The sequence below is a fragment of the Lipotes vexillifer genome, unplaced genomic scaffold, assembly GCF_000442215.2.
Source record: "Lipotes vexillifer unplaced genomic scaffold, Lipotes_vexillifer_v1.1 scaffold793, whole genome shotgun sequence".
In the NCBI taxonomy this organism is placed as follows: Eukaryota; Metazoa; Chordata; class Mammalia; order Artiodactyla; family Lipotidae; genus Lipotes; species Lipotes vexillifer.
Window position 1 is genome coordinate 1,315,230 of NW_006774859.1, and position 7,502 is coordinate 1,322,731.

The 7,502-nt window shown below is 40.1% G+C and overlaps 1 pseudogene; it reads left to right on the forward strand.

Moving 5' to 3' along the window:
• Positions 1-1,081: 1,081 nt before the first annotated feature.
• On the forward strand, positions 1,082-2,494 carry LOC103079462 (Krueppel-like factor 4 pseudogene; annotated as a pseudogene).
• Positions 2,495-7,502: the final 5,008 nt, after the last annotated feature.

Genomic DNA, 7,502 nt, shown 5'->3' on the forward strand with positions numbered 1-7,502 from the left:
ATAGAAAGAAGGTACTGTGGCTATGGTGATTGACAGGAGTATAGAGGATATCACCAGAAACTAGGTCATCATAAAAATTTGATTTCGTACAGCATAAGAGAGTATTTGTTCTTTGGCAATACATACTTAATTCTCATAATAGAAATGTAACATTTTTTCCTAGATAATAAGTTTCATTTTTCTCATATATTGTTCATTCATTCAACAAATGTATACTGATCTCTTGTAATGAAATAGGCAGTGTCCCAGGTGCTCAAGTTACAAAATAGAATCCAACTTCCAGGATGTGAACCCTCTGCTATGTGAAACTCTAGGAATTCACAGCTTAGGTGGGAGATATAAAAACAGGTAAAATACAGTAAAACTTGATGAGCACTATATAGTTATATGAAAGCCAGAGGATAGAGTGACTAACTGTACATAAATAAGATATCATCAAAAAAAGAAAGATCAAATAAATACAATTGAAAGAACTGCTTTTTGAAGAATGTCAAGAATTTATTCATTTCTCTATGCCCCCATTTTCATATTTTTAATTTTATGTTGGAGTATAGTTGATTTACAATGTTGTGCTAGTTTCAGGTGCACAGCAAAGTGATTCAGTTATACATATACCTATATTCATTCTTTTTCAGATTCTTTCCTCATGTAGATTATCACAGAATATTGAGTAGCATTCCCTGTGCTCTATAGTAGGTCTTTGTTGATTATCCATTTTATAGATAGTAGTGTGTAGATGTCAATCCCCAACCTCTAATTTATCCCTCCTCCACATGGGAGACAGGGTGTGGCGTGGACGCTGCTGAGTGGAAGAGAGCACAGCCCGGCCATCAGACCTACTTCCTCATCTTGCTGATTATCTATTTTTATGGGTTTACAACTTTTCTAAGAACCTTTGTATACAAAGGAACTTTTTATTTTAAGTAATTTCCCCTTTATATTTAATCCAAAGAAGGATCTCGGGCAATTTGGGTTTTTGGTTTTGGCCTCGTTTCTAAGTCTTTTTTCCTCTTTGTTGACTTTGGTGTTCAGGCACCCCCACTGCTTCGGACTCCTGAGGACCTTCTGGGCACCCACATTAATGAGGCAGCCACCTGGGGAGTCTGACTTGGCTGTCAGCGACGCACTGCTCCCATCCTTCTCCACTGTCGCGTCTGGCCCCCAGGGAAGGGGGAAGACACTGCGTCCAGCAGGTGTCCTAAATAACCGTGGGTGGGGGAGCTCTCCCACGTGAAGTAATCTTCCCCCAGGGCTTCCCGTCTGCCCCTACGACCTGGCAGCGGCGACCGTGGCCACCGACCTGAAGAATGTCAGAGTCAGTGCGGCTTGCAACAGAGCAACCCGGCTCTCCTACCCTGGAGGGAGACGGAGGAGTTCACTGATCTCCTGGACCTGGGCTTTATCCTCTCCAACTCGCTGTCCTGTCATAAGCCAGTGGTTTCCACAGTGTCATCGGCATCAGCCTCATCCTCGTCCTCCCCTTCGAGCAGCGGTCCTGCCTGTGCGCCCTCCACCTGCAGCTTCATCTGTCCAGGCCAGGCTGGGAGCAACCCAGGCTTGGAGCCAGGCAGCAGGGGCGGTGACCTGCTCCATGGCCGGGAATCTGCACCCCCTGCAACAGCTCCCTTCAACCTGACAGACATCAACCACGTGAATCCCTCTGGCTGCTGCGTGGCTGAGCGCCTGTGGCCCGAATTGGACCCATTGTACACTCCATGGTAGCAGCCGCAGCCGCCTGGTGGCTTGATGAGCACCTTGATGGGCAAGTTTGTGTTGAAGGCGTTGCTGAGTGCCCCTGATCATTGGTGTTAGCAAAGGCAGACTGGATGGCAGCCACTTGGTGGTGGCGGCGCCCTACAGTGGTGGGCCGCCCCGCTTGTGCCCCAAGATCAAGCGTGAGGCTGTCTCCTCATGCATCCTGTCGGTCTGCCCCTAGAGGCCCACTTGGTCACTGGACCCCCTCTCAACAATGGCCACCGGCTGCTGGAGCATGACTTTCCCCTGGGGTCGCAGCTCCCCAGCAGGACTACCCCAACCCTGGGTGCCAAGGAACTGCTGAGCAGCAGTCATCCTGCCCTGCTGCTACCCCAGGCTTCCATCCCCACCCAACTACCCTCCCTTCCTGCCCTACCAGATGCAGCCGCAGGTCCCACCGCTCCATTACCAAGAACCCATGCCACCCAGTTCCTGCATGTGGGAGGAACCTGAGCCACAGACAGAAGAAAAGGATGGCCACTCACACCTGGGATTATGCAGGCTGCGGCAAAACCTACAGGAAGAGTTCTCATCTCAAGGCACACACCTGTGAGCCCACCCAGGTGAGAAACCTTACCACAGTGACTGGGACGGCCATGGGTAGAAATCTGCCCTTTGAGATGAACTGACCAGGCACTACCGCCAACACACCGGGCACCGCCCCTTCCAGTGCCAGAAGTGCAGCCCAGCATTTGTGAGTTTGGACCACTTCACCTTACATATGAAGAGGCACTTATAAATCCCAAAACAGTGGGTATGACCCACCTTGCCAGAAGATAATCCAGTATTTTTTACCTTTCACACTGTCTTTCCAGTGAGGGAAGGAACCCAGCTGGAAAGCACTACAATCATGGTCAAGTTCCCAACGAGTGAACTTGTGAATGGATAATCAGGAGACCTGAGGAAACCAAATGACAAAGAACAGATGGGGTCTGTGACTGGATCTTCTATCATTCCAATTCTAAATCCAACTTGAATATATATTCCTGGACTTCGAAAACACCAATGGGGCAACTGGAAGTGGTGGATATCAGGGTATAAATTAGATCAGTGAGTGTCGGGGAGGGAAGACCAGAAAGCCTTGAATTGTTTCAATGCAATATAAGCATAAAGATCACCTTGTATTCTCTTCTAAAAGCCGTTATTACGATCTTAGAAGAAGAAGAAAATCAGGTACCGAAAATGTGTTTTAATAGCCTAAACAATGGTGCTTGGTGAGTCTTGGTTCTAAAGGTGCCAAATGAGGCCAAAATTTTCAAACTGCTGCATACTTTGACAAGAAAATCTATTTTTGTCTTCGAGTCTACATTTATGACCTAAGTCAGGTAAATACACCTGGTTTACTTTAACTTTTTAGGCAGAGTCTTTTATGCACTGTGGTTTCAGTTGGGCAATAATTTGTACAATGGTTTATCTCCAAATATGCCTTAAGCAGAATTTTTTTATATATAGTTCCTTGCCTTAATAAACATGTAATATAAATTTAAAAAAATGATCTCGCTGCAATTTATGTCAAAATGTCCTGCCTATAGTTTCCTCTAAGAGTTTTATAGTATCTGGTCTTACATTTAGGTCTTTAATCCATTTTGAGTTTATTTTTATGTATGGAGTTAGAGAATGTTCTAATTTCATTCTTTTACATGTAGCTGTCCAGTTTTCCCAGCACCACTTATTGAAGAAACTGTCTTTTCTCCATTGTATATTCTTTTCTCCTTTGTCGTAGATTAATTGACCATAGGTGAGTGGGTTTATTTCTGGGCTTTCTACCCCCCTCCATTAATTGATATTTCTGTCCCTGTGCCAGTACCATACTGTTTTGATTACTGTAGCTTTATAGTAGAGTCTGAAGTCAGGGAGCCTGATTCTTCCAGCTCCATTTTTCTTTCTCAGGATTACTTTGTCTATTCAGGGTCTTTTTTGTTTCCATACAAATTGTAAAATTTTTTGTTCTAGTTCTGTGAAAAATTCTGTTGGTAATTTGATAGGGATTGCATTGAATCTGTAGATTGCCTTGGGTAGTATAGTCATTTTGATGATATTGATTCTTCCAGTCCAAGAACATGGTATATCTTTCCATCTGTTTGTGTCATCTTTGATTTTTTTCATCAGTGTTTTCAGAGTACAGGTCTTTTGCCTCCTTAGGTAGGTTTATTCATAGGTATTTTATTCTTTTTGATGGAATGGTAAACGGTATTTGTTTCCTTAATTTCTCTTTCTGATCTTTCGTTGTTAATGTATAGAAATGTAAGAGATTTCTGTGTGTTAATTTTGTATCCTGCAACTTTACTGAATTTATTGATGAGCTCTAGTAGTTTTCTGGTAGCATCTTTAGGATTCTCTATGTATCATGTCATCTGTAAACAGTGACAGTTTTACTTCTTTTCCAATTTGGAATCCTTTTATTTCTTTCTCTTCTCTGATTGACATGGTTAGGACTTCCCAAACTATGTTGAATAAAATGGTAAGTGTGGACATCCTTGTCTTTTTCCTGATCTTAGAGGAAAGATTTCAGCTTTTCACCATTGAGTATGATGTTAACTGTGGGTTTGTCATATATGGCCTTTATTATGTTGAGGTAGGGAACTTACATATACCCACTTTCTGGAGAGTTTTTTTTTTTTTTTATCATAAATGCATGTTGAATTTTGGCAAAAGCTTCCTCTGAATCTATCGAGATGGTCATATGGTTTTTATTCTTCAATTTGTTAATGTGATGTATTACACTGATTGATTTGTGGATATTGAAAAATCCTTGCATCCCTGGGATAAATCCTACTTGATCATGGTGTATGATCCTTTTACTATATTGTTGGATTGGTTTGCTAGTATTTTGTTGACGATTTTTGCATCTATGTTCATCAGTGATATTGCCCTCTAAATTTCCTTTTTTATTTTCTGGTATTTTTGTCTGGTTTTGGTATCAGGGTGATGGTGGACTCATAGAAAGAGTTTGGAAATGTTCCTTTTTCTGCAATTTTTTGAAATAGTTTCAGAAGTATAGGTGTTAACTCTTCTCTAAATGTTTGATAGAATTTGCCTGTGAAGCCATTTGTTCCTGGACTTTTGTTTTTTGGGCGTTTTAAAATCACAGTTTCAATCTCAATACTTGTGATTGGTTTGTTCATATTTTCTATTTCTTCCTGATTCAGTCTTGGAAGATTGTACCTTTGTAAGAATTTGTCCATTTCTTCTAGGTTGTCCATTCTATTGGCATATAGTTGCTTGTAGTAGCCTCTTATGACCCTTTATATTTCTGGGGTGTCTTGTAACTTCTCCTTTTTCATTTCTAATTTTATTGATTTCAGCACTATTCTTTTTTTCTTGATGAGGCTGGCTAAAGGTTTATCAATTTTGTGTATCTTTTCAAAGAACCAGGTTTTAGTTTCATTGATCTTTTCTATTGTTTTCTTCGTCTCTATTTCATTTATTTCTGTTCTCATCATTATGATTTCTTTCCTTCTACTAACTTTGGGTTTTGTTTGTTCTTTCTCTAGTTGTTTTAGGTGTATGGCTAGGTTGTTTATTTGAGATTTTTCTTATTTCTTGAGGTAATATTGTATTGCTATAAACTTCCCTCTTAGAACTGCTTTTGCTTTGTCCTAAAGGTTTTGGATCATCGTGTGTTTTTTTTCATTTATTTCTAGGTATTTTTTATTTCCTCTTTGATTGCTTCAGTGATCTATTAGTTGCTTAGTAACATGTTGTTTAACCTACACATGTTTGTGTTTTTTACAGTTTTTTTTTCTTGTATGAGATTTCTAATCTCATAGCATTTTGGTCAGGAAAGATGGTTGATATGACTTCAATTTTCTTAAATTTACTTAGGCTAGCTTTGTGGCTTAGGATGTGGTCTATCCTGGAGAATGTTCCATATTCACTTGAAAAGAATGTATATTCTGCTGCTTTCAGATGGAATGCTCTATAAATATCAATTAATTCCAACTGATCTAATGTGTCATTTTTTTTTTTTTTTTTTACGGTATGCGGGCCTCTCACTGTTGTGGCCTCTCCCGTTGTGGAGCACAGGCTCCAGATGCGCAGGCTCAGCCGCCATGGCTCACAGACCCAGCCACTCTGCAGCATGTGGGATCTTCCCGGACTGGGGCATGAACCCATGTCCCCTGCATCAGCAGGCGAACTCTCAACCACTGCACCACCAGGGAAGCCCTAATGTGTAATTTAAGGCCTGTGTTTCCTTATTGATTTTCTGTCTGGATTGTCTTTCCATTGATGAAAGTGGGGTGGTAAACTCTCCCACTATTTTTGTGTTACTGTCAGTTTCCCCTTTTATGGCTGTTAGCATTTGCCTTATATTTTGAGGTGCTCTTATGTTGCATGCATATATATTTACAATTGTTATATCTTCTTCTTGGCTTGATCCCTTGATCTTTATGTGGTGTCCTTCTTTGCCTCTTATAACAGTCTTTATTTTAAAGCTTATTTTTTTTTCTGATATGAGTGCTGCTACTCCAGCTTTCTTTTGATTTCCATTTTCCTAAAATACCTTTTTCCATCCCCTCACTTTCAGTCTGTATGTGTCCCTAGAGATGAAGTTGTTCTCTTCTAGACAGCGTATAGATGGGTCTTATTTTTGTATCCATTCAGCCAGTCTATGTCTTTTGGTTGGAGCATTTAATCTATTTACATTTAAGGTAATTATCAATATGTATGTTCTTATTACCATTTTGTTAATTATTTTGGATTTGTTTTTGTAGGTTTTTCCCCTTTCTCTTTTAGTCTATTGTCTTGTGATTTGATGTCTGTCTTTAGTGTTGCGTTTGGGTTGCTTTTTCTTTTTTGTGTGTGTATCTGTTGTAGATTTTTGGTTTAAGCTTACCATGAAGTTTTGATAGAGCAGTCTATATACATACAACATTGTTTTAAGTTGCTGGTCTCTTAATTTCACGTGCATTTCCAATATCCTGCATTTGCACTCTCCTCTTCTCACAGTTGCTGGTTTTGATATTGTATTTATGTGTGGGTAATTTCTTACCTTTACTGTATGTTTACCTTTACTGGTGAGCTTTCCCATTTATAATTTTCTTGTTTCTAGTTGTGGGCTTTTCTTTTCTTCCTAGAGAAGTTCCTTTAGCATTTGCTGTAAAGCTGCTTTGGTGGTGCTGAATTTGCTTAGCTTTTGCTTGTCTGTAAAATTTTGATTTCTCTGTCAAATCTGAATGAGAGCCTTGCTGTGGAGTACTCTTTTTTGTAGGTTTTCCCCTTTCATCACTTTAAATATATTGTGCCACTCCCTTTGGCCTGCAGAGTTTCTGCTGAGAAATCAGCTGATAGCCTTATGGGGAATCCCTTGTATGTTATTTGTTGCTTTTCTCTTTCTGCTTTTAATATTTTCTGTATTTTGTCAATTTGATTAATATATGTCTTGGTGTGTTCCTCCTTGGGTTTGTCCTGTATGGGACTCTCTATGCTTCCTGGACTTGAGTGAGTGTTTCCTTTCCCATGTTAGGGAAATTTTCATTTATTATCTCTTCAGATATTTTCTCAGGCCCTTTCTCTCTCTCTTTTCCTTGTGTTACCCCTATAATGTGAATGTTGGTGTGTTTAGTGTGGTCCTAGAAGTCTCTTAGACTGCCCTCGTTTCTTTTTTCTTTATTCTGTTCCACAGCAGTGATTTCCACCAGTTTGTCTTCTAGCTCACTTATTCATTGTTCTTTCTCAGTTATTCTGCTATTGATTCCTTCTAGCATGTTTTTCATTTCAGTTATTGTATTGTTCATCTCTGTTTG